The sequence below is a fragment of the Cherax quadricarinatus genome, chromosome 9 (genome assembly GCF_038502225.1).
Source record: "Cherax quadricarinatus isolate ZL_2023a chromosome 9, ASM3850222v1, whole genome shotgun sequence".
Classification (NCBI taxonomy): Eukaryota; Metazoa; Arthropoda; class Malacostraca; order Decapoda; family Parastacidae; genus Cherax; species Cherax quadricarinatus.
In genome coordinates, this window is record NC_091300.1 from 18,828,735 (window position 1) to 18,856,634 (window position 27,900).

A 27,900-nucleotide genomic window follows, 5' to 3' on the forward strand; every position below is an offset into this window, starting at 1 on the left:
ATCACTGTGAGTGTATATACAGCACATCATTGTGAGTGTATATACACCACATCATTGTGATTGTATATACACCACACCACTGAGTGTATATACAGCACATCACTGTGAGTGTATATACAGCACATCATTGTGAGTGTATATACACCACATCATTGTGATTGTATATACACCACACCACTGAGTGTATATACAGCACATCACTGTGAGTGTATATACAGCACATCACGGTGAGTGTATATACAGCACATCACTGTGAGTGTATATACAGCACATCACTGTGAGTGTATATACAGCACATCACTGCGAGTGTATATACAGCACATCACTGCGAGTGTATATACAGCACATCACTGTGAGTGTATATACAGCACATCACGGTGAGTGTATATACAGCACATCACTGTGAGTGTATATACAGCACATCACTGTGAGTGTATATACAGCACATCACGGTGAGTGTATATACAGCACATCACTGTGAGTGTATATACAGCACATCACTGCGAGTGTATATACAGCACATCACTGCGAGTGTATATACAGCACATCACAGTGAGTGTATATACAGCACATCACTGCGAGTGTATATACAGCACATCACTGCGAGTGTATATACAGCACATCACTGCGAGTGTATCTACAGCGAGAGAGATATAGGAACATAAGGTTCACTGGACCATGCCTGGCAGGGTCTACTCACAACCAACCACTCCTCCCTCCCACTCATGTACCTGTTCATTCTAGTTTGAACGTTAACCAAGGTTCTCGCTTCAATGACGCTTCTTGATAATCCTGGTCTACTCATCCAGAACTATTGTCTAATCAGCAGTTTCCTATATCCTTTCTAATTCTAAATTTATCCAACTTGAATCCGCTTGTGCGAGTCCTATCCTCGTCAGATATTTTCAGCACTTTATTTATATCTCCTTTATTTATTCCGTTTCTCTACCATGCCTCTCTTAACTATACACATTTCTAAAAATTGTAAATTTAGAATTGTCAGCTTATCTTCATAGAAGAGGTTTCTTATACATGGGATTAATTTCTACAACCTTCTGCGTATGTTTTCCAGCACATTTATATTCATCCTCTAATATGGTGACCAGAACTGAGCTGTATAAATTAAATGAAGCCAAACCACCGATATATAAAGTTGAAGTGTAACTCTGGCGCATTATTTACACTTGATAAATTTACATTTTTGTCTTTCTTTAGATGTCTGCTAACCATAACTTCCTGATATATTCCGTATTCAGTTTGAGTAATATCTATACTATTTAGTTGATAGGTACCCAGATTATTTTCTTTTCCCAGGATTAGATGCTTACATTTGTTCACATTAAATTGCATCTGCGATATTGTGACTAAGAAATATGTACAACACTTGGGTGTTTTTATTGTCCAAACAGCTCGCCTTCGTCGCAGACTTCTTCAATCGAACACAGATGAATTAATACCAGTGCTATATTCACCTGTTTTCGACTGAAGAAGGCTGCAGTATAAGACGAAACGTTTCCACAATAAAGTTACCCAAGTGTTGTGTATTAATCTCGTTCAAACTAGTTGGTGTTGTATACTTTTAATAATATGTGTGTCTGCCACTCTTCCCATCACAACATCAACCTATCTAAATTATCTTAAGTACCCTGACGTCCCCCTCAGAAATTATTTACCGGCTTATTTTTGTGTCATCGGTAAATTTAGTTATGTCGCTATTCCCTCGTCAATGTCATTTATGTAGATTGTGATCAGCACTGGACATCATTCTGACCCCTGTGTAACACCGCTTGTAACGGGTCCCCATTCTGATTTCCCTCATTTATGCACTCTCTGGTGTTTATTGATTAGCCAAGCCACTATCCAGGATAGAATTTCTCCTTCAATACCATGTGCAGCTTCCATCTTTATCAGTCTCTTGTGTGTGTACTGGTAAATACACTATGACAACACGTGTATATAGAGCTGGCGCTCTATATACACATTGCATCCAGGAATCTTCACGATCTTTTCTTGTATGAAGGCTTCACTTAGCGTTGGTAGCCACCAGCCACCACTACAACATAATCTATATTACACTCAACACACTACACAGGTGCATCAAGGAATTTACAATAAATGGCCAGAACACAAAGATGGCAAATATTACGCAGTCTCTTTCAGAAAATATTAATACAAGGTATATATGTTAACCAGTAGAACATGGTTCCACAAAGCGCATAATCCAGTGAGATTACCTTAGAGCGCTCTCCATGAAACTAGCAAGCAACCTTCGCCCTTACAATACCATGTCATTACGCACATTTTCTTGTATTCTCGGGAGGGAGGAACTGGTCTCCAGGACGGCGGTAGCCCCAGACTGCAGCTTGTCAGGCAGACAGTCACGTGGAGGAGGGCGCCTCTGAGCACTCATCAATCTTTCTCATCATAACCTCATTATGGAATCCATTAGTTATTAATTACCACTTAATAATTAATGGGGCTTATCATCATTAGTTGCTCCGCCTGCTCTTACTTTAAAGAACAAAGTTGATTCAATCTTACGTAGTTTGTTCTCTATAAGTATACTACTAATATTTCTACTATTGCTATTCTTTCTACTACTACTATTACTAATTCTTCCACTAATAATAATATTTCTACTATTACTACTCTTTCTACTACTACTATTATTACTACTGCTTTAATAATACTATTACTGCTACTACTGTTACTATGCCTACTACTACTACTATTACTACTACCAGTGCCACTACTGCTACTGCCAAAACCACCCATCATTATCACTGTCAACACCACCACACTACAACCACCACTACCACCTCTGCCCGCAGGTCGGTTGGTAGCAAACTCAGCTCACACACTGAGGTTCGTGGTTCGATCCCCGGTACGCATGAAAAATTGGAGGGTGTTTCCTTACGACACCTGCTGTCCCTGTTCACCTAGCAGTAAAGAGGTACCTGGGTGTTAGCCGACTGGTGTGAGTCGCATCCTGGAGACAAAATTAATCTAATTTGCCCGAAATGCTCTGCATAACCGGGGCTTTTCTATATAGTATGCCACTGACCTCAGCGAGGTCTGTATAAGTTGTATCATGTACTTGCAGAAATAAAGATTATTATTATACCACCCAAACAACTACCACCCCCCCACTAATACACTTCTCTCCCTCTAGTGACAGACTGGAATCACTACCTCGATGAATACACAAAGTGCTGAAATAATAGTCATAAGCATGAAGACAATTTAAAAGTCAAGGAAGCAGAAAGAAAATACGGAAAATAGAGACAGAGATAAGGAAAAGGAGGAAATAAGAAAGAAGCGAGGGGATAAAGAGAATGAAGCGAGGGAATAAAGAGAGAGGACGAGATTAGATAGGGGAGCTAAGCGGGGGGGGGGGACACAGCCACATAGAAGCTAGGAATCAATAAGGCGGGGCCAGTAACTATGACACAACCCCTACAAACACTATTAGGTTGTGTCTCTACCTGAAGTGCAAGACACTTGTTCCATAGTGTGGCGGTGTTAAAGGATATACTGAACAGTATGAGACAGGATGACTAACATGTGACGGTGTTGGAGCAGTATAAGACAGGATGACTAACATGTGACGGTGTTGGAGCAGTATAAGACAGAAAGACTAACATGTGACGGTATTGGAGAAGTATAACAGAGGATGACTAACATGTGACGGTGTTGGAGCAGTATAAGACAGGATGACTAACATGTGACGGTGTTGGAGCAGTATAAGACAGGATGACTAACATGTGACAGTGTTGGAGCAGTATAAGACAGGATGACTAACATGTGACGGTGTTGGAGCAGTATAAGACAGGATGACTAACGTGTGACGGTGTTGGAGCAGTATAAGACAGGATGACTAACGTGTGACGGTGTTGGAGCAGTATAAGACAGGATGACTAACATGTGACGGTGTTGGAGCAGTATAAGACAGGATGACTAACGTGTGACGGTGTTGGAGCAGTATAAGACAGGATGATTAACATGTGACGGTGTTGGAGAAGTATAACAGAGGATGACTAACATGTACACAATGTGACGGTGTTGGAGAAGTATAACAGAGGATGACTAACATGTACACAATGTGACGGTGTTGGAGAAGTATAACAGAGGATGACTAACATGTACACAATGTGACGGTGTTGGAGCCGTCTTGAAACAATGAGGTGTTGGGCAGGTGGCTAAGCTGTCGTATTAAGTGTTAACACGACTGACACCACAATGTCTGCAACAGAATAAAACACGCAATTAAACCATTCTTGTAAAAAGAAGAATGTAAGGATACAATACAGAAATAAACCACACACAGAAGACTCAAACTTATGGCGACGTTTCGGTCCGTCTTGAACTTCTAACTAGTCACAGGAATATAAGGAACCTGTAGATATTAACCATGTGGGATGATCTTACAGTCAAGCAACACCATAGAGTAATCAGGTGTCTTATTCATCAACGAAAAAGTACACCATGAGAGACCTGGTCACAGACCGGGCAGGGGAGGCGTTGACCCCCGGAACACCCTCCAGGTAGGTAGATATAACAATCACAAGGAAAACAACAGGCAAATGCCAATCTAAAACACTGCCTCATACCAAGGACACCAAACATTACCAGTTACAAACATTACCATTAACACCAGTTAAACATTATCATTAACACCAGTTACAAACATTATCATTAACACCAGTTAAACATTATCATTAACACCAGTTACAAACATTATCATTAACACCAGTTAAACATTATCATTAACACCAGTTACAAACATTACCATTAACATAAAACATTACCATTAACAACAGTTACAAACATTACCAGTAGCACCAGTTACAAACATTACCATTAACACCAGTTACAAACATTACCATTAACATAAAACATTACCATTAACACCAGTTACAAACATTACCATTAACAACAGTTACAAACATTACCAGTAGCACCAGTTACAAACATTACCAGTATCACCAGTTACAAACATTACCATTAACACCAGTTACAAACATTACCATTAACACCAGTTACAAACATTACCATTAACAACAGTTACAAACATTACCAGTATCACCAGTTACAAACATTACCAGTATCACCAGTTACAAACATTACCATTAACACCAGTTACAAACATTACCAGTATCACCAGTTACAAACATTACCATTAACACCAGTTACAAACATTACCATAAACACCAGTTACAAACATTACCATAAACACCAGTTACAAACATTACCATTAACAACAGTTACAAACATTACCAGTATCACCAGTTACAAACATTACCATTGACACCAGTTACAAACATTACCATAAACACCAGTTACAAACATTACCAGTATCACCAGTTACAAACATTACCATTAACACCAGTTACAAACATTACCATTAACACCAGTTACAAACATTACCATTAACAACAGTTACAAACATTACCATTAACACCAGTTACAAACATTACCATTAACAACAGTTACAAACATTACCATTAACACCAGTTAAACATTATCATTAACACCAGTTACAAACATTACCATTAACATAAAACATTACCATTAACACCAGTTACAAACATTACCATTAACAACAGTTACAAACATTACCATTAACACCAGTTACAAACATTACCATAAACACCAGTTACAAACATTACCATTAACAACAGTTACAAACATTACCATTAACACCAGTTACAAACATTACCATTAACACCAGTTACAAACATTACCATTAACACCAGTCCAACATTACCACTAACACCAATTACAAACATTACCGCTAACAACAGTCGCAAATATTACCACTAAAAACAGTCACAAACATTACCACTAACAAGTCACAAACATTACCACTAACAACAGTCACAAACATTACCATAAACACGTTACAAATATTACCACTAACACCAGTTACAAACATTACCATTAACACCAGTCAAACATTACCACTAACACCAGTTACAAACATTACCACTAACAACTGTAGCAAACATTACCACTAACAACAGTCACAAACATCACCACTAACAACAGTCACAAACATTACCACTAACAACAGTCACAAACATTACCACTAACAACAGTCACAAACATTACCACTAACAACAGTCACAAACATTACCACTAACAACAGTCACAAACATTACCACTAACAACAGTCACAAACATTACCACTAACAACAGTCACAAACATCACCACTAACAACAGTCACAAACATTACCACTAACAACAGTCACAAACATTACCACTAACAACAGTCACAAACATTACCACTAACAGCAGTCACAAACATTACCACCAACAACAGTCACAAACATTACCACTAACAACAGTCACAAACAACTAACAACAGTCACAAACATCACTAACAACAATCACAAACATCACTAACAAGTCACAAACATCACCACTAAGAAAAGTAACAAACATCACCAATAAAACAGGTCACAAACATTACCACTAACACCAGTCACAAACATTACCACTGACACAGGTCATAAACATTACCACTAACAACAGTCACAAACATTACCACTAACAAGTCACAACCATTACCAATAACAGTCACAGACATTACCACTAACACAGGCCACAAACATTACCACTAATAACAGTCAAAACATTACCACTTACAAAAGTAACAAACATTACCAATAACACAGGTCACAAACATCACCCCTAACATCAGTCACAAACATCACTAACACAGGTCATAAACATTACCACTAACACCAGTCACAAACATCACCAATAACACCACTCACAACCATCACAACACGTCACAAACATCGCCACTAACACCACTCACAACCATCACAACACGTCACAAACATCGCCACTAACACCACTCACAACCATCACAACACGTCACAAACATCGCCACTAATACCACTCACAACCATCACAACATGTCACAAACATCGCCACTAACACCACTCACAACCATCACAACACGTCACAAACATCGCCACTAACACCACTCACAACCATCACAACACGTCACAAACATCGCCACTAACACCACTCACAACCATCACAACACGTCACAAACATCGCCACTAACACCACTCACAACCATCACAACACGTCACAAACATCGCCACTAACACAAGTCACAAACCTCACAACTAACACCAGTTACAAACATACCACAAACTCCAGCAACAATTTTTCCCTGAAATAAAAACCCAGCCTCTGACTTAACCACTTCTTTTCTTTCCCCAATAAAGACTGTCTGGGACTTACACACTTTCTTTTCATCTCAATAAAAACTGCAGACTAAGAGCTATACTACTCTGGTGCAAGTCATGCTGAGGAGAAAGAGAGGTAGGAAGGAGCAGGGAAGGAAGAGGCAGAGGGGGGAGTGGCAGAGAAGGAAGGGACAAAGGAGAAAATGGCAGGGGGAGAAAGGGGCAAGGAAGAAATGAGTAGAGGAAGGGGCAGGGAAGAAATGGTCAAGAGAGGACGGAGCAGGAGAGAAACTTGCAGATAAAGGGAAAGGAAACGGGAGAAAGAAGCAGAGGGGGCGGGGTCAGGGGTAGGGGCAGGGGCTAGGGAAAGGACAGGGGCAGGGGCAAGCGAGGTCGAGGTATTATTCACGCCATGTAGCAACAAAAAAGAACTTCACAACAGAGGCTCAGTTGTCCGTTACCTTTGTAGGTTTCCAGAGTGTTGAAGCGAAGCTTCCCTCACCCCTACCATCCTTCCCTCTCCCTAACCCTCCCTCCATCACCCCTACCCTCCCTCCCTCCCTCCCTCACCCTTACCCTCCCTTTCTCCCTCACCCGTACTCTTCCTTTCTCCCTCGCCACTACCCTCCCAATCTCACCCCTACCCTCTTGTTCTCCCTCATCCCTACTCTTCCTTTCTCCCTCACCACCACCCTCCCTTTCTTCCCCACTCCTACCCTTTATCCATCCCCCTTCCCCTGCCATCCCTAACCGTCATCTTGTCATTCCTTTTCCCCTGTTCGTCCTCACAGATAAAACAAGACAGACAGAGGGGAGGGTACAGAGGGTAGATTAGTTTCCAGAGCTGCAAGAAAAAAAATCGACACCCTAACCCAGCAGATACCAACCCACACACTAGAAGAAAAGGTAGCAATACCAAGTAGAGTATTGTATTGTAAAAATGAATACACAGGAAATGAATGAAACGTCAGAACTAGTGAATATCAAGACTAGTTAACATTAAGTCTAGTGAACATGAAGATTAGTGAACATCAAGTCTAGTGAACGTGAAGACTAGTGAACATCAAGTCTAGTGAACATGAAGATTAGTGAACATCAAGTCTAGTGAACATGAAGACTAGTGAACATCAAGTCTAGTGAACATGAAGACTAGTGAACACCAAGTCTAGTGAACATGAAGACTAGTGAACATCAAGTCTAGTGAACATGAAGATTAGTGAACATCAAGTCTAGTGAACATGAAGATTAATGAACATCAAGTCTAGTGAACATGAAGACTAGTGAACATCAAGTCTAGTGAACATGAAGACTAGTGAACATCAAGTCCAGTGAACATGAAGATTAATGAACATCAAGTCTAGTGAACATGAAGACTAGTGAACATCAAGTCTAGTGAACATGAAGACTAGTGAACATCAAGTCCAGTGAACATGAAGATTAATGAACATCAAGTCTAGTGAACATGAAGACTAGTGAACATCAAGTCTAGTGAACATGAAGACTAGTGAACATCAAGTCCAGTGAACATGAAGATTAATGAACATCAAGTCTAGTGAACATGAAGATTAGTGAACATCAAGTCTAGTGAACATGAAGACTAGTGAACATCAAGTCCAGTGAACATGAAGATTAATGAACATCAAGTCTAGTGAACATGAAGACTAGTGAACATCAAGTCTAGTGAACATGAAGACTAGTGAACATCAAGTCCAGTGAACATGAAGATTAATGAACATCAAGTCTAGTGAACATGAAGACTAGTGAACATCAAGTCCAGTGAACATGAAGATTAATGAACATCAAGTCTAGTGAACATGAAGACTAGTGAACATCAAGTCTAGTGAACATGAAGACTAGTGAACATCAAGTCTAATGAACATGAAGACTAGTGAACATCAAGTCTGGTGAACATGAAGACTAGTGAACATCAAGTCTAATGAACATGAAGACTAGTGAACATCAAGTCTAGTGAACATGAAGACTAGTGAACATCAAGTCTAATGAACGAAGACTAGTGAACATCAAGTCTGGTGAACATGAAGACTAGTGAACATCAAGTCTGGTGAACATGAAGACTAGTGAACATCAAGTCTGGTGAACGTGAAGACTAGTGAACATCAAGTCTGGTGAACGTGAAGACTAGTGAACATCAAGTCTGGTGAACGTGAAGACTAGTGAACATCAAGTCTAGTGAACATGAAGACTAGTGAACATCAAGTCTAGTGAACGTGAAGACTAGTGAACATCAAGTCTGGTGAACGTTAAGACTAGTGAACATCAAGTCTGGTGAACGTGAAGACTAGTGAACATCAAGTCTAATGAACATGAAGACTAGTGAACATCAAGTCTGGTGAACGTGAAGACTAGTGAACATCAAGTCTAGTGAACATGAAGACTAGTGAACATCAAGTCTAATGAACATGAAGACTAGTGAACATCAAGTCTGGTGAACGTGAAGACTAGTGAACATCAAGTCTAGTGAACATGAAGACTAGTGAACATCAAGTCTAATGAACATGAAGACTAGTGAACATCAAGTCTGGTGAACGTGAAGACTAGTGAACATCAAGTCTAGTGAACATGAAGACTAGTGAACATCAAGTCTAGTGAACGTGAAGACTAGCGAACATCAAGTCTGGTGAACGTGAAGACTAGTGAACATCAAGTCTGGTGAACGTGAAGACTAGTGAACATCAAGTCTGGTGAACGTGAAGACTAGTGAACATCAAGTCTGGTGAACGTGAAGACTAGCGAACATCAAGTCTGGTGAACGTGAAGACTAGCGAACATCAAGTCTGGTGAACGTGAAGACTAGTGAACATCAAGTCTGGTGAACGTGAAGACTAGTGAACATCAAGTCTGGTGAACGTGAAGACTAGCGAACATCAAGTCTGGTGAACGTGAAGACTAGTGAACATCAAGTCTGGTGAACGTGAAGACTAGTGAACATCAAGTCTGGTGAACGTGAAGACTAGTGAACATCAAGTCTGGTGAACGTGAAGACTAGTGAACATCAAGTCTGGTGAACGTGAAGACTAGTGAACATCAAGTCTGGTGAACGTGAAGACTAGTGAACATCAAGTCTGGTGAACGTGAAGACTAGCGAACATCAAGTCTGGTGAACGTGAAGACTAGTGAACATCAAGTCTGGTGAACGTGAAGACTAGTGAACATCAAGTCTGGTGAACGTGAAGACTAGCGAACATCAAGTCTGGTGAACGTGAAGACTAGTGAACATCAAGTCTGGTGAACGTGAAGACTAGCGAATATCAAGTCTGGTGAACGTGAAGACTAGCGAACATCAAGTCTGGTGAACGTGAAGACTAGCGAACATCAAGTCTGGTGAACGTGAAGACTAGTGAACATCAAGTCTGGTGAACGTGAAGACTAGTGAACATCAAGTCTGGTGAACGTAAAGACTAGTGAACATCAAGTCTGGTGAACGTGAAGACTAGTGAACATCAAGTCTGGTGAACGTGAAGACTAGTGAACATCAAGTCTGGTGAACGTGAAGACTAGTGAACATCAAGTCTGGTGAACGTGAAGACTAGCGAACATCAAGTCTGGTGAACGTGAAGACTAGTGAACATCAAGTCTGGTGAACGTGAAGACTAGTGAACTTCAAGTCTGGTGAACGTGAAGACTAGCGAACATCAAGTCTGGTGAACGTGAAGACTAGTGAACATCAAGTCTGGTGAACGTGAAGACTAGTGAACATCAAGTCTGGTGAACGTGAAGACGAGTGAACATCAAGTCTGGTGAACGTGAAGACTAGCGAACATCAAGTCTGGTGAACGTGAAGACTAGTGAACATCGTCTGGTGAACGTGAAGACTAGCGAACATCAAGTCTGGTGAACGCGAAGACTAGTGAACATCGTCTGGTGAACGTGAAGACTAGCGAACATCAAGTCTGGTGAACGTGAAGACTAGCGAACATCAAGTCTGGTGAACGTGAAGACTAGCGAACATCAAGTCAGGTGAACGTGAAGACTAGTGAACATCAAGTCTGGTGAACGTGAAGACTAGTGAACATCAAGTCTGGTGAACGTGAAGACTAGTGAACATCAAGTCTGGTGAACGTGAAGACTAGCGAACATCAAGTCTGGTGAACGTGAAGACTAGCGAACATCAAGTCTGGTGAACGTGAAGACTAGCGAACATCAAGTCTGTTGAACGTGAAGACTAGTGAACATCAAGTCTGGTGAACGTGAAGACTAGTGAACATCAAGTCTGGTGAACGTGAAGACTAGTGAACATCAAGTCTGGTGAACGTGAAGACTAGTGAACATCAAGTCTGGTGAACGTGAAGACTAGTGAACATCAAGTCTGGTGACCGTGAAGACTAGTGAACATCAAGTCTGGTGAACGTGAAGACTAGTGAACATCAAGTCTGGTGAACGTGAAGACTAACGAACATCAAGTCTGGTGAACGTGAAGACTAGTGAACATCAAGTCTGGTGAACGTGAAGACTAGTGAACATCAAGTCTGGTGAACGTGAAGACTAGTGAACATCAAGTCTGGTGAACGTGAAGACTAGTGAATATCAAGTCTGGTGAACGTGAAGACTAGTGAACATCAAGTCTGGTGAACGTGAAGACTAGTGAACATCAAGTCTGGTGAACGTGAAGACTAGTGAACATCAAGTCTGGTGAACGTGAAGACTAGTGAACATCAAGTCTGGTGAACGTGAAGACTAGTGAACATCAAGTCTGGTGACCGTGAAGACTAGTGAACATCAAGTCTGGTGAACGTGAAGACTAGTGAACATCAAGTCTGGTGAACGTGAAGACTAATGAACATCAAGTCTGGTGAACGTGAAGACTAGTGAACATCAAGTCTGGTGAACGTGAAGACTAGTGACCACCAAGTCTAGTGAACGTGAAGACTAGTGAACATCAAGTCTGGTGAACGTGAAGACTAGTGAACATCAAGTCTGGTGAACGTGAAGACTAGTGAACATCAAGTCTGGTGAACGTGAAGACTAGTGAACTTCAAGTCTGGTGAACGTGAAGACTAGTGAACATCAAGTCTGGTGAACGTGAAGACTAGTGAACATCAAGTCTGGTGAACGTGAAGACTAGTGAACATCAAGTCTGGTGAACGTGAAGACTAGTGAACATCAAGTCTGGTGAACGTGAAGACTAGTGAACATCAAGTCTGGTGAACGTGAAGACTAGTGAACATCAAGTCTGGTGAACGTGAAGACTAGTGAACATCAAGTCTGGTGAACGTGAAGACTAGTGAACATCAAGTCTGGTGAACGTGAAGACTAGTGAACATCAAGTCTGGTGACCGTGAAGACTAGTGAACATCAAGTCTGGTGAACGTGAAGACTAGTGAACATCAAGTCTGGTGAACGTGAAGACTAATGAACATCAAGTCTGGTGAACGTGAAGACTAGTGAACATCAAGTCTGGTGAACGTGAAGACTAGTGACCACCAAGTCTAGTGAACGTGAAGACTAGTGAACATCAAGTCTGGTGAACGTGAAGACTAGTGAACATCAAGTCTGGTGAACGTGAAGACTAGTGAACATCAAGTCTGGTGAACGTGAAGACTAGTGAACATCAAGTCTGGTGAACGTGAAGACTAGTGACCACCAAGTCTAGTGAACGTGAAGACTAGTGAACATCAAGTCTGGTGAACGTGAAGACTAGTGAACATCAAGTCTGGTGAACGTGAAGACTAGTGAACATCAAGTCTGGTGAACGTGAAGACTAGTGAACATCAAGTCTGGTGAACGTGAAGACTAGTGAGAACAATGAGTGAGGTTATATTGATCAGTACCGGAACTGTTATTGTTCCTAATACATGTGAAGGACCCATCGCCAAGCATCGAGTCCTGTGTATGTCTGCTGACGACATGAAATTAATTAAACACATGAAGAGACAGGCATTAGGAGATCTATGATCATACATGACTAGCAAACCTCAGAACAGCATACAGGAACTTCAAGAATCTCACATCAATTTACATACACCGTATATCAGGTCCATCAAGTACGCGGCCCCAGTTCGCAGATCCACCTGATCAAACGCATGCAAAAAAAAAAAAAAGTCCAAAGGTTTCAAACAGACTAGTCTCAGAACTGAGAGAAATGGATTATAAGGAAAGGTTGCTAAAGACCTCTGACCTTTGCGGAGAGAACTAGGGAAGACACGATTACAACATAAAATTTTAATAGTAATTAACAGACCAAAGAAAAATGAATTAGGAGTATCTGGAATACGTGGAAGCAGGTTGAGGCTAAGACAGATGTGATTTACATCTCTCTCGTGTTACGTATAACATTTTCCTTACGAGTTCAGCATTCTCTACATATTTGGCCAACTGAAATTTGTTCCCACTGAATATTATGTTATTTTCTGTTGCCCAGTGGAAGACTTTGCTTAAATCATTTTGCAATTTTTCGGTGTTGCGACAAAGCTGTGGTTTGAGCTTTTATGTGTCAGCTTTGTTGAGAAACAGTAGAGGCACCAGGACCACGTACTGGGGTACTAAGATTTTTAATTTTTACTACTATTTTTGTATTCTATTCATTACAAAATTGAATATCTATTTCTATTAAAATATTAACCTTATTTTATGTGCTATCACTCCATGATAAAATCCGTCAGATGTCTTAGTGAAGTCTGTGTAGACCAACCACGTCACCGTTTTGGGACTCTTCCAAAACCTCCATAATTTTCCCATAATTATCCAATATTTGTGATTAGCATGATCTTCCATGTTGACATACACTAAGTTGTGAATGTCACGATTCTCCATAATTTTATAATTTAGCGTGTCAATATCCTCTCCAAGATTTTTATAATGAACATTGTTAGTGCCACTGGCCTGTAGTTTTTATGGTGAATGTTGTTAGTGCCACTGGCCTGTAGTTTTTATGGTGAATGTTGTTAGTGCCACTGGCCTGTAGTTTTTATGGTGAATGTTGTTAGTGCCACTGGCCTGTAGTTTTTATGGTGAATGTTGTTAGTACCACTGGCCTGTAGTTTTTATGGTGAATGTTGTTAGTGCCACTGGCCTGTAGTTTTTATGGTGAATGTTGTTAGTACCACTGGCCTGTAGTTTTTATGGTGAATGTTGTTAGTGCCACTGGCCTGTAGTTTTTATGGTGAATGTTGTTAGTGCCACTGGCCTGTAGTTTTTATGGTGAATGTTGTTAGTGCCACTGGCCTGTAGTTTTTATGATGAATGTTGTTAGTGCCACTGGCCTGTAGTTTTTATGGTGAATGTTGTTAGTGCCACTTGCCTGTAGTTTTTATGATGAGTGTTGTTAGTGCCACTGGCCTGTAGTTTTTATGATGAGTGTTGTTAGTGCCACTAACCTGTAATTTTTATGGTGAGTGTTAGTGCCAAAGGCCTGTACTTTTTATGATGAGTATTTTTAGTGTCACTGGCCTGTAGTTTTTATGATGAGTGTTGTTAGTGCCACTAACCTGTAATTTTTATGGTGAGTGTTGTTAGTGCCACTGGCCTGTAGTTTTTGTGATGAGTGTTGTTAGTGCCACTGGCCTGTAGTTTTTATGATGAGTGTTGTTAGTGCCACTGGCCTGTAGTTTTCATGGTGAGTGTTGTTAGTGCCACTGGCCTGTAGTTTTTATGATGAGTGTTGTTAGTGCCACTGGCCTGTAGTTTTTATGATGAGTGTTGTTAGTGCCACTGGCCTGTAGTTTTTATGATGAGTGTTGTTAGTGCCACTGGCCTGTAGTTTTTATGAGTGTTGTTAGTGCCACTGGCCTGTAGTTTTTATGATGAGTTGTTAGTGCCACTGGCCTGTAGTTTTTATGATGAGTGTTGTTAGTGCCACTGGCCTGTAGTTTTTATGATGAGTGTTGTTAGTGCCACTGGCCTGTAGTTTTTATGATGAGTGTTGTTAGTGCCACTGGCCTGTAGTTTTTATGAGTGTTGTTAGTGCCACTGGCCTGTAGTTTTTATGATGAGTGTTATTAGTGCCACTGGCCTGTAGTTTTTATGATGAGTGTTATTAGTAACACTGGCCTGTAGTTTTTATGATGAGTTGTTAGTGCCACTGGCCTGTAGTTTTTATGATGAGTGTTATTAGTGCCACTGGCCTGTAGTTTTTATGAGTGTTGTTAGTGCCACTGGCCTGTAGTTTTTATGATGAGTGTTGTTAGTAACACTGGCCTGTAGTTTTTATGATGAGTGTTGTTAGTGCCACTGGCCTGTAGTTTTTATGGTGAGTGTTGTTAGTGCCACTGGCCTGTAGTTTTTATGATGAGTGTTGTTAGTGCCACTGGCCTGTAGTTTTGCCAGGGCTCTACTGCCTCCTTTATAAATAGTTTCCCTTTCTTTATAAATAATGCTCCATAAATGTGACCAAGGCGCAGTATGTGTTCTATTTATCTATCGTATTGTAAGAAATTTGTACTTATATCAGATATATTCTTGTTATTAACATTTTGAATATCTGTGGATTTTTTTTTTGCGATTTTTTGTATGGGTTACTGTTCTTTTGATGCACCTTTACCTCTGATGAGTTTCAAGAGTTTTTTTATACTCCTGGAGCCCGGCCTTGGGCCAGGCTCGTCTAGTTATTGCCTGGTCAACCAGGTTGTTGCTGCTGGCGGCCCGCAATCTCCTCTTGAAGACAGGAGTGTTTTTAATATATTCTGGTAAGATGAATGTTCTGGGGCGTCTTCTGTCTGTTATGATTCTTCTAGTTTCTGTTCTTCATCGGTAATCTCGCCTTCTATGTTACCTTTCCTTCGTTGTGGCATATTTCAGTTTTTTTTCGGAGGAACAGTTTATACAGGCCCTGTGCTAAACCCACCAGGGTATACAGGCCCTGTGCTAAACCCACCAGGGTATACAGGCCCTGTGCTAAACCCACCAGGGTATACAGGCCCTGTGCTAAACCCACCAGGGTATACAGGCCCTGTGCTAAACCCACCAGGGTATACAGGCCCTGTGCTAAACCCACCAGGGTATACAGGCCCTGTGCTAAACCCACCAGGGTATACAGGCCCTGTGCTAAACCCACCAGGGTATACAGGCCCTGTGCTAAACCCACCAGGGTATACAGGCCCTGTGCTAAACCCACCAGGGTATACAGGCCCTGTGCTAAACCCACCAGGGTATACAGGCCCTGTGCTAAACCCACCAGGGTATACAGACCCTGTGCTAAACCCACCAGGGTATACAGGCCCTAGAAGATTCTGTACTGAACTGTTCCATGCACGGGCGTGGCTCTAGATTGTTGTAAAACATTACAAATGAATGTTTGATAGTTCTTTGTTGGTGAAAAAGACACAAAGGCAGCGGAGTTCTTAATTGGTGCCACGTTTTACCTAACATCGGGCTTTTATTTATTAAGTACACAGAAAATATGAGACAGTGACGTCACATGCTCGGGAGTAAGTAACGCTGATCCCAACCAATTTTTTGATTGCTGAAGTTAAACTTTCTGAACAACTCTTCACGTTGGCTATGTCTTAGGAATTCTAAGCATGTTTCTCTGCTTGTCTATACTTCAATAACACTGTGGCCTGAGTATAGTGTATAGTCTCTTATTGGATCTTCAATGTTTGTGAAGATCGTTCCTGATGGGCTATGTTGTCTGTTGGTTCAAAACAAACTCTCTTCAATGTGGAAATGGTAAAAGCATATTATTCAATACATACCGTAGCTTTAAACGACCAAAAATCCAGTAATGCGAGTCGAAGTTTGCTAGAAGAGGAGCTGAGACTTCACCTCTTTGAAGAGACACAGATGTGGGTATGAGAGTACCTTGCCTCAGTGACCTCAACCTTCACCCACTTTCTTGCTATATATACTCCACAGTCATGGTTGTATGCCCCTCCACTCCCCACCCCGTCAATCCTCCCCCCTCCCCCCCCAGTGACCTGTATTAAGCACTCGCTCCTTCCTGCATGTCTCTTTCCTGCTCGGGGGGGGGGTGATTATGGGCGTGGAGGGGGGGGACACTGGTCAATTGACCTTGGGAGTAGTGGAATGTAATGAGTTAGTGGTCAACTCTTGTGTGTGTATGAGTGTACTCATCTATTTGTGGTTGAAAGGGTCGAATCATGGCTCCTGGTTTCGCCTCTCTGCTGGCCGCTACTGGGTTCACACTCTCCTGGCTATCATAACTATGCTTAATGCTATGTATGGCTTCTGCCTCTGTCACTTCGCCTGTATAGGACGTTCCAATTCCTGACCACTCTAGGTTATAGAAGTATATTTCCTAATAGCCCTGGATGTCTTCAAGAAGGCACTGGACAGGCACCTAAGGTCAGTATCTGACCAGCCGGGCTGTGATTCGTACGTCAGTTCACGTGCGGCCCGCAGTAACAGCCTGTTGATCAGATCCTGATCCACTACGAGGCCTGGTCTCAGACCGGGCCGCGGGGGCATTGACCCCCGAAACACTCTCCAGGTATACTCCAAGACTATTTTTACTTCCAAGCTGTGTACCTGAGATAGTAGAATCACCTCTCAGTGTGTGTGTGTGTGTGTGTGTGTGTGTGTGTGTGCGCGCGCGCAGCGATTTGTGTTTGCAGGGGGTCGATATTTAGCTCCTGGCCCCACCTCCTAGACCATCTTGATCGACAGCACTGACTTCTGACCTTTTGGGCCTTATCATATCCACTCTTAAAGTTATGTATTAAGTTTGCCTCCACCACTGCATCATTCAAACCATTCCACTTATTAACCACCCATACTAAAGAAATACTTCTTACATTCCTATGGCTTCATGGTTTTTCTTAATTCAAAGTCTGTCGCTTTCTACACTCCCAATTTCTCTTAAGATTTTGAATATCATAATCATGCTTCCCCATGTCCTCTCTGCCAAGGTCGACATATTCAATTCATTTACATTCTCCTCACAGTGAATTCCTCTCAGCTCTAGTGATAGGTTGATTGTAACCCTTTCGAGCATTTCAAAGTTTTGCACGTGTTTGACTAAGCGTGAGCTTCATGAAGCCGTGTATGTACTCAGTGATTCATAAAACAGAATTTTCCATCCCTAAATTCGTGCTGGTTTTCCGTAAAGAATCTTCTCTTCAAGTATTCGTGTATCATTTTCCTTATAATCCTCCCAGAGTTTTGACAGTGTGCATGTTAGAGACACTGTCTTGTAGTTCAGTGCCCCTTATTTGTGTCCCTTGGAACAGGGAGGGTTTAGTTAGTTTAATATGTTTATTATGCACGCCATACCCATCCTGTGGGCGGTAGTCAAAAGATTACAGAGGTACATAATTGGTCCAGGGACTGGACTCCAAAGTTTTGATAGCTGAGCAATTTACAAAGGTAATGAACTAGATCTGGTCATAATCATGACCAAGTTACAAAGGTAATGAGCTCCAGGTTGAGCTGGTCAAAATCATGACAAGTTTCAAAGGTAATGAATGATAAACACGTTATGACATGATTACAATCATAGACAAATTACAGAGTAATGAGCAGTTAACAAACATAGCAGGGAATTCATCCATTGCCCCAACAACAGATGTTGCTAGGTGCCTGTCTCTCCACGGTAGACAGCCATTGGAAACAGCAGCAAGTTGCCCAGGAATCTGCTGCTTGCACGAGCACCATCGACACAGGGAGGGCCAAGAGGAATGGTCCATGTGGGATGGGCAGGGAAGGACAGGAAGGTTGCCAAGGGGTTGGGCGGGGATGGCCAGGAATGCCAAGGATTTGGGCAGGGATGATCAGGAGTGCCAAAGGGGTGCGCAAGGATGGCCAGGAGTGCCAAGGGGTTTGGTGAGGATGGCAAGGAGTGGTGCCGGGGGTAAATGGGCAGTCGGAGAGACAATCTCAGCAATGGTGACTGGTAGTTACCTGGGCTCTCGCAACGAGTGTAAAAAACACTGCTAATCACTGTCTCCACTTTCAAGCTAATTACAGCCTCTTTACCCTTCACTGAATACCACAGATAGCGCTTGCTGGTGGCAACGGTAGTATTGGTGGTGCTTACTGGTGGCAGCGGTGGTAATGGTGGTGCTTACTGGTGGCAGCGGTGGTAATGGTGGTGCTTACTGGTGGCAGCGGTGGTAATGGTGGTGCTTACTGGTGGCAGCGGTGGTAATGGTGGTGCTTACTGGTGTTGTGGTGCTGTTGGTAGTGCTTGCAAGTGGCAGCGGTATTATAGTGGTGTTGATGGTGCTTGCTGGCGGCAGTGATGGTGTTACCGGTAGTCGCACCTCTTATGCTACTATTGAAGCCATGCTGCTATATCCTCTAGATTTCTAGAACATCACCTGCTTGATGGACAGCATGAAATACCTGTCAAGCCCTGTATTGTTCTTAAAGGATCACGAAATATGTGTTCCTTTACTGTGTTAGTTATTGAGTTAAGGAACACCAAACATGTACTCTTAATGTTCCAGGTGATAAGTAAAGAGCATTGCAGTGTTCAAGGAGGAACAACGCCCCCGCGGCCCGGTCTGAAATAAGACCTCGAAGAAACACCAAACATGTACTTCCTAAATTCTCTGATTAATATAACTAAGCAAATTACCTTCACTCGGCCATGAGTTAATCACTGCACTGGTTCATCACTATACACAAATTACTGAGACAATTACTCTTCCCTTGTAACATATATTGTTATAATAATTAAAGGCCATATAATAACAAGGAGAGGAAGGCTAGAAAAATCTGAAGTCTGCCACTAACTGAACACTTTTTACTGTTACAAGAGTTAACCCTTACATTCATACAATTTAATCACTAAATTAAATATAATTCACAAATACCGGTATTTCTATACAGAAATGGGTTAATATTACTGGGGATGGAAGGAGGGGGAGGGTAAGAGAGGAGGGAACCATGAGGTATGAATCCAGACTCTTTTGTTTTTTCCTTCTCACAATATACTCTCCCTGTTTCTTACCAAAGTTGCAGCCCACCGGAATCCCGTCTTGGTTCCTAGAGCAATTTCCTCTTCTCTTGCCATTACCGGCTTTCTTAAAAACTCTGTTACTCAAACCACAGCTAAAACTAACTAATCATATGTGTCCTTGTGTATGTATCAGCGTTTTTACACCAATAATATTTGCCTGTGGGGAAAGTTTACTGAAAGTTCAGATGAGCACTTCACAGCATAGCAAATAAGAACACAACCTGGGTCAGCAAGCTTCTTTCTTGAGGACCAGATAAGACCAATATTTAAAATGAGCTTAACCCCTAATCCGAACATCACAGGGTGTTGACTGACAGCAAGTAGTATTTCTCTAATGCTGGAAGTGTTGATTCAGTGAGCACCAGATATGTGCTCCCTTAATGCTGCAGGTGCTGACTGAGGGAGAACAAACCAGAAATCGTGCCTGCAGCCAGGTCCCAGACCAGGCCTCCTGGTTGCTGGCCTGACCAATCAAGTTGCTAGTGCCTGCCGCCTGCAGTCCTACATATGCATCACAACCTGGTACATTTTCTAGCTCAACTTCGCCTGCCTTGAAGAGGGCAATACTCCAGTCCTCGACCGAGCCTCCCGCTAGTTCAGGGCCTGATCAACCAGGCAGTTACTGCTGGTCACACACAATCCAACGTACGAACCCAGCTGATCGGGCTGCGACTTTATGTATTTGTCCAGTTCCTTCTTGAAGACAGACAGGAGTCTATTGTTAATCTTACTTATTTATGATGGGAGACTGTTGAAAAAGTCTTGGGCCCAGTAAACTTAGTGTTTCATTTTAGTGTATTCGTGACACCTTTGCTTTTCAGTGGAGGGATGGCACTGTCTGCCGAGTCCAACCTATCATTTTTCTTGCAGCTGCGATAATAACGTTGTGCTCCTTCAATGTGAGATTTTCTGATATTATCACTCCCAGGCCTCTCACATTTGACTTATGTTCTATTGAGTGGTTTGCGTTTGTCTTGAAATTTGTCTTCACTGAAGATCATATTGTTGTCAGTGGCCCACTGGAAGACTTCGTTTATATCAGCGTGGAGGGGCGCTGTGTCTTTAATGGCTGCCATTTTCATACAAATTCTAGTATCGTCTGCAAAGGATGATATAGTGCTATGATCGATATTCCTGTCTATGTCAGAAATGAGGACGAGGAACAGAAGTGCGGCGAGTACTGCGCCTTGAGGAACACAACTTTTCACTGTAACAGCCCATGATTTCACTCCGTTTACTATTTCATATTTTTTGGATTCTATTTGTGAGGAAGTTAAAAATCCATCTGCCCACAACAACAAAAGTTTAAGAAGAAAAATAATACAACGTTAGCAAAGGAACTCGCATGAATTCCACGCAACGCTCTGTTAAACAAAGTACATTGATAACGCAGAGATAAACACGACACAAGTTTACTAACACGAGAAAAATTTAGTAAGAGTATACAAACACAACAACAAACACAGTAGGAGCCTACAAACACAATAGCAAATCAAGAAAGACTTTTCAAACTCAAAAATCAGGCATAAAAGAAACACAGGTAAACATTTAAAAGATTGCGAGAACAAAACACAAGCCGCAAGAAAGGACACTGCCGCAACCTCAAGCCATTCTAAGATGTTGACGGTGGTGATAAAAACCGCCGCAGAAGGGCGAGTGCGCCTACTGCAGCACCATCACCAGAATCTGTGGCACCACCGCCATCATTATGAATGACAATAGTAGTAGCAGGACTGCCATAACCACAATCACCACCACCAACACCAGGAGGAGCAGCAGCAGCAGTACCACCACCACCACCACCAGTAGTAGCAACAGCAGCAGCAGTACCACCACCACCACCAGTAGTAACAACAGCAGCAGCAATACCACCACCACTACCACAACCATCACCAGTAGTAGCAACAGTAGCAGCAGTACCACCACCACTACCACAACCACCACCAGTAGTAGCAACAGCAGCAGCAGTACCACCACCACTACCACAACCACCACCAGTAGTAGCAACAGCAGCAGCAGTACCACCACCACCACCAGTAGTAGCAACAGCAGCAGCAGTACCACCACCACCACCAGTAGTAGCAACAGCAGCAGCAGTACCACCACCACTACCACAACCACCACCAGTAGTAGCAACAACAGCAGCAGTACCACCACCACTACCACCACCACCACCAGTAGTAGCAACAGCAGCAGCAGTACCACCACCACCACCACCACCAGTAGTAGCAACAGCAGCAGCAGTACCACCACCACCACCAGTAGTAGCAACAGCAGCAGCAGTACCACTACCACCACCAGTAGTAGCAACAGCAGCAGCAGTACCACCACCACCACCAGTAGTAGCAACAGCAGCAGCAGTACCACCACCACCACCAGTAGTAGCAACAGCAGCAGCAGTACCACTACCACCACCAGTAGTAGCAACAGCAGCAGCAGTACCACCACCACTACCAGTAGTAGCAACAGCAGCAGCAGTACCACCACCACCACCAGTAGTAGCAACAGCAGCAGCAGTACCACCACTACCACCACCAGTAGTAGCAACAGCAGCAGCAGTACCACCACCACCACCACCAGTAGTAGCAACAGCAGCAGCAGTACCACTACCACCACCAGTAGTAGCAACAGCAGCAGCGGTACCACCACTACCACCACCAGTAGTAGCAACAGCAGCAGCAGTACCACCACCATCACCACCAGTAGTAGCAACAGCAGCAGCAGTACCACCACCACCACCACCAGAAGTAGCAACAGCAGCAGCAGTACCACCACCACCACCAGTAGTAGCAACAGCAGCAGCAGTACCACCACCATCACCACCAGTAGTAGCAGCAGCGGTACCACCACCAACACCACCAGTAGTAGCAACAGCAGCAGCAGTACCACTACAACAACCACCACCAGTAGTAGCAACAGCAGCAGCAGTACCACCACCACTACCACCACCAGTAGTAGCAGCAGCGGTACCACCACCACCACCACCAGTAGTAGCAACAGCAGCAGCAGTACCACCACCACCACTACCACAACCACCACCAGTAGTAGCAACAGCAGCAGCAGTACCACCACCACCACTACCACAACCACCACCAGTAGTAGCAACAGCAGCAGCAGTACCACCACCACTACCAGATACACCACCAGTAGTAGCAGCAGAAGAGGCAGTATCACCACCACTACCGCAACCACCATCAGTAGTAGCAACAGCAGCAGCAGTACCACCACCACTACCACAATCAGTAGTAGCAACAGCAGCAGCAGTACCACCACCACTACCACAATCAGTAGTAGCAACAACAGCAGCAGTACCACCACCACAACCACCACCAGCAGTAGCAACAACAGCATCAGTACCACCACCACTACCACAATCAGTAGTAGCAACAGCAGCAGCAGCAGTACCACCACCACTACCACAATCAGTAGTAGCAACAACAGCAGCAGTACCACCACCACCAAAAGCAGTAGCAACAACAGCAGCAGTACCACCACCACTACCACAACCACCACCAGCAGTAGCAACAACAGCAGCAGTACCACCACCACTACCACAGCCACCACCAGCAGTAGCAACAACAGCAGCAATACCACCACCACTACCACAACCACCACCAGCAGTAGCAACAACAGCAGCAGTACCACCACCACTACCACAACCACCACCAGCAGCAGTAGCAACAACAGCAGCAGTACCACCACCACTACCACAACCACCAGTAGTAGCAACAGCAGCAGCAGTACCACCACCACTACCACAACCACCACCAGTAGTAACAACAACAGCAGCAATACCACCACCACTACCACCACCAGTAGTAGCAACAACAGCAGCAGTACCACCACCACTACCACAACCACCACCAGCAGTAGCAACAACAGCAGCAGTACCACCACCACAACCACCACCACCAGCAGCAGTAGCAACAGCAGCAGCAGTACCACCACCACTACCACAACCACCAACAGCAGTAGCAACAACAGCAGCAGTACCACCACCACAACCACAACCACCACCAGCAGTAGTAGCAACAACAGCAGCAGTACCACCACCACTACCACAACCACCAGCAGCAGCAGTAGCAACAACAGCAGCAGTACCACCACCACTACCACAACCACCACCAGCAGTAGCAACAACAGCAGCAATACCACCACCACTACCACCACCAGTAGTAGCAACAACAGCAGCAGTACCACCACCACCAGTAGTGGCAACAGCAGCAGCAGTACCACCACCACCAGTAGTACCAACAACAGCAGCAGTACCACCACCACCAGTAGTGGCAACAGCAGCAGCAGTACCACCACCACCAGTAGTACCAACAACAGCAGCAGTACCACCACCACCAGTAGTACCAACAACAGCAGCAGTACCACCACCACCAGTAGTGGCAACAGCAGCAGCAGTACCACCACCACCAGTAGTACCAACAACAGCAGCAGTGCCACCACCACCAGTAGTAGCAACAACAGCAGCAGTACCACCACCACCAGTAGTAGCAACAGCAGCAGCAGTACCACCACCACTAACACAACCACCCCCAGTAGTAGCAACAACAGCAGCAGTACCACCACCACTAACACAACCACCACCAGTAGTAGCAACAGCAGCACCAGTACCACCACCACTAACACAACCACCACCAGTAGTAGCAACAGCAGCAGCAGTACCACCACCACTAACACAACCACCACCAGTAGTAGCAACAGCAGCACCAATACCACCACCACTAACACAACCACCACCAGTAGTAGCAACAACAGCAGCAGTACCACCACCACCAGTAGTAGCAACAGCAGCAGCAGTACCACCACCACTAACACAACCACCACCAGTAGTAGCAACAGCAGCAGCAGTACCACCACCACTAACACAACCACCACCAGTAGTAGCAACAGCAGCAGCAATACCACCACCACTACCACAACCACCACCAGTAGTAGCAACCGCAGCAGCAGTACCACCACCACTAACACAACCACCACCAGTAGTAGCAACCGCAGCAGCAGTACCACCACCACTAACACAACCACCACCAGTAGTAGCAACAGCAGCAGCAGTACCACCACCACTAACACAACCACCACAAGTAGTAGTAACCGCAGCAGCAGTACCACCACCACTAACACAACCACCACCAGTAGTAGCAACAGCAGCAGCAGTTCCACCACCACTACCACAACCACCAGCAGCAGTAGCAACAACAGCAGCAGGACTTACCACCACCACCACTACCATAACCACCACCAGTAGTAGCAACAACAGCAGCAGTATCACTGCCACTACCAGAAGTAGCAACAGCAGCATCACCAGCAGCACCGCCGCCACCACCACCACAGTTACACGTGATGCTGCTCAAGTATACTTACCAACTAAATTTTTCACCACCGATATTACTTTTTATGCTTCTCCACCCTCCACCCAGTGACCAGCCCTCACCCACCCTCCACCCAGTGACCAGCACTCACCCACCCTCCACCCAGTGACCAACCCTCACCCACCGTCCACCCAGTGACCAGCCCTCACCCAGTGACCAGCACTCACCCACCCTCCACCCAGTGACCAGCCCTCACCCACCCTCCACCCAGTGACCAGCACTCACCCACCCTCCACCCAGTGACCAACCCTCACCCACCCTCCACCCAGTGACCAGCCCTCACCCACCCTCCACCCAGTGACCAGCCCTCAACCACCCTCCTCCCAGTGACCAGCCATCACCCACCCTCCACCCAGTGACCAGCCATCACCCACCCTCCACCCAGTGGCCAGCCATCACCCACCCTCCACCCAGTGACAAGCCTTCACCCACCCTCCACCCAGTGACCAGCCTTCACCCACCCTCCAACCAGTGACCAGCCCTCACCCACCCTCCACCCAGTGACAAGCCTTCACCCACCCTCCACCCAGTGACCAGCCTTCACCCACCCTCCACCCAGTGACCAGCCTTCACCCACCCTCCACCCAGTGACCAGCCTTCACCCACCCTCCACCCAGTGACCAGCCTTCACCCACCCGCCACCCAGTGACCAGCCCTCACCCACACTCCACCCAGTGACCAGCCTTCACCCACCCTCCACCCAGTGACCAGCCTTCACCCACCCTCCACCCAGTGACCAGCCTTCACCCACCCTCCACCCAGTGACCAGCCTTCACCCACCCTCCACCCAGTGACCAGCCTTCACCCACCCTCCACCCAGTGACCAGCCTTCACCCACCCTCCAACCAGTGACCAGCCTTCACCCACCCTCCACTCAGTGACCAGCCTTCACCCACCCTCCACCCAGTGACCAGCCTTCACCCATCCTCCACCCAGTGACCAGCCTTCACCCACCCCCCCCCCGTGACCAGCCCTCACCCACCCTCCACCCAGTGACCAGCCCTCACAAACCCTCCATCCAGTGACTAGCCCTCACCCACCCTCCACCCAGTGACCAGCCCTCACGCACCCTCCACCCAGTGACCAGCCCTCACCCACCCACCACCAAGTGACCAGCCTTCACCCACCCTCCACCCAGTGACCAGCCTTCACCCACCCCCACCCAGTGACCAGCACTCACCCACCCTCCACCCAGTGACCAGCCGTCACCAACCCCCACCCAGTGACCAGCCCTCACCCACCCTCCACCCAGTGACCAGCCCTCACACACCCTCCAGCCAGTGACCAGCCCTCTCCCACCCTCCACCCAGTGACCAGCCTTCACCCACCCTCCACCCAGTGACCAGCCTTCACCCACCCTCCACCCAGTGACCAGCCTTCACCCACCCCCACCCAGTGACCAGCCCTCACTCACCCTCCACCCAGTGACCAGCCCTCACAAACCCTCCATCCAGTGACTAGCCCTCGCCCACCCTCCACCCAGTGACCAGCTTTCACCCACCCTCCACCCAGTGACCAGCCCTCACCCACCCTCCACCCTGTGACCAGCCTTCACCCACCCTCCACCCAGTGACCAGCCTTCACCCACCCCCACCCAGTGACCAGCCATCACCCACCCTCCACCCAGTGACCAGCCCTCACCCACCATCCACCCAGTGACCAGCACTCACCCACCCTCCACCCAGTGACCAGCCTTCACCCACCCTCCACCCAGTGACCAGCCTTCACCCACCCCCACCCAGTGACCAGCCTTCACCCACCCTCCACCCAGTGACCAGCCCTCACCCACCATCCACCCAGTGACCAGCACTCACCCACCCTCCACCCAGTGACCAGCCTTCACCCACCCTCCACCCAGTGACCAGCCTTCACCCACTCTCCACCCAGTGACCAGCCTTCACCCACCCTCCACCCAGTGACCAACCTTCACCCACCCTCCACCCAGTGACCAGCCTTCACCCACCCTCCACCCAGTGACCAGCCTTCACCCACCCTCCACCCAGTGACCAGCCCTCACCCACCCTCCACCCAGTGACCAGCCTTCACCCACCCTCCACCCAGTGACCAGCCTTCACCCACCCCCACCCAGTGACCAGCCCTCACCCACCCTCCACCCAGTGACCAGCCCTCACCCACCATCCACCCAGTGACCAGCCCTCACCCACCCTCCACCCAGTGACCAGCCTTCACCCACCCTCCACCCAGTGACCAGCCTTCACCCACCCTCCACCCAGTGACCAGCCCTCACCCACCCTCCACCCAGTGACCAGCCTTCACCCATCCTCCACCCAGTGACCAGCCTTCACCCACCCCCACCCAGTGACCAGCCCTCACCCACCCTCCACCCAGTGACCAGCCCTCACAAACCCTCCATCCAGTGACAAGCCCTCACCCACCCTCCACCCAGTGACCAGCTTTCACCCACCCTCCACCCAG

At 45.5% G+C, this 27,900-nt stretch overlaps 1 protein-coding gene across 7 annotated transcripts in view; it reads right to left on the minus strand.

The window, feature by feature from the left end:
• Positions 1-27,900, minus strand: part of Khc-73 (Kinesin heavy chain 73) — an 886,736-nt gene that overhangs the window by 790,646 nt on the left and 68,190 nt on the right. The window lies entirely within an intron of this gene.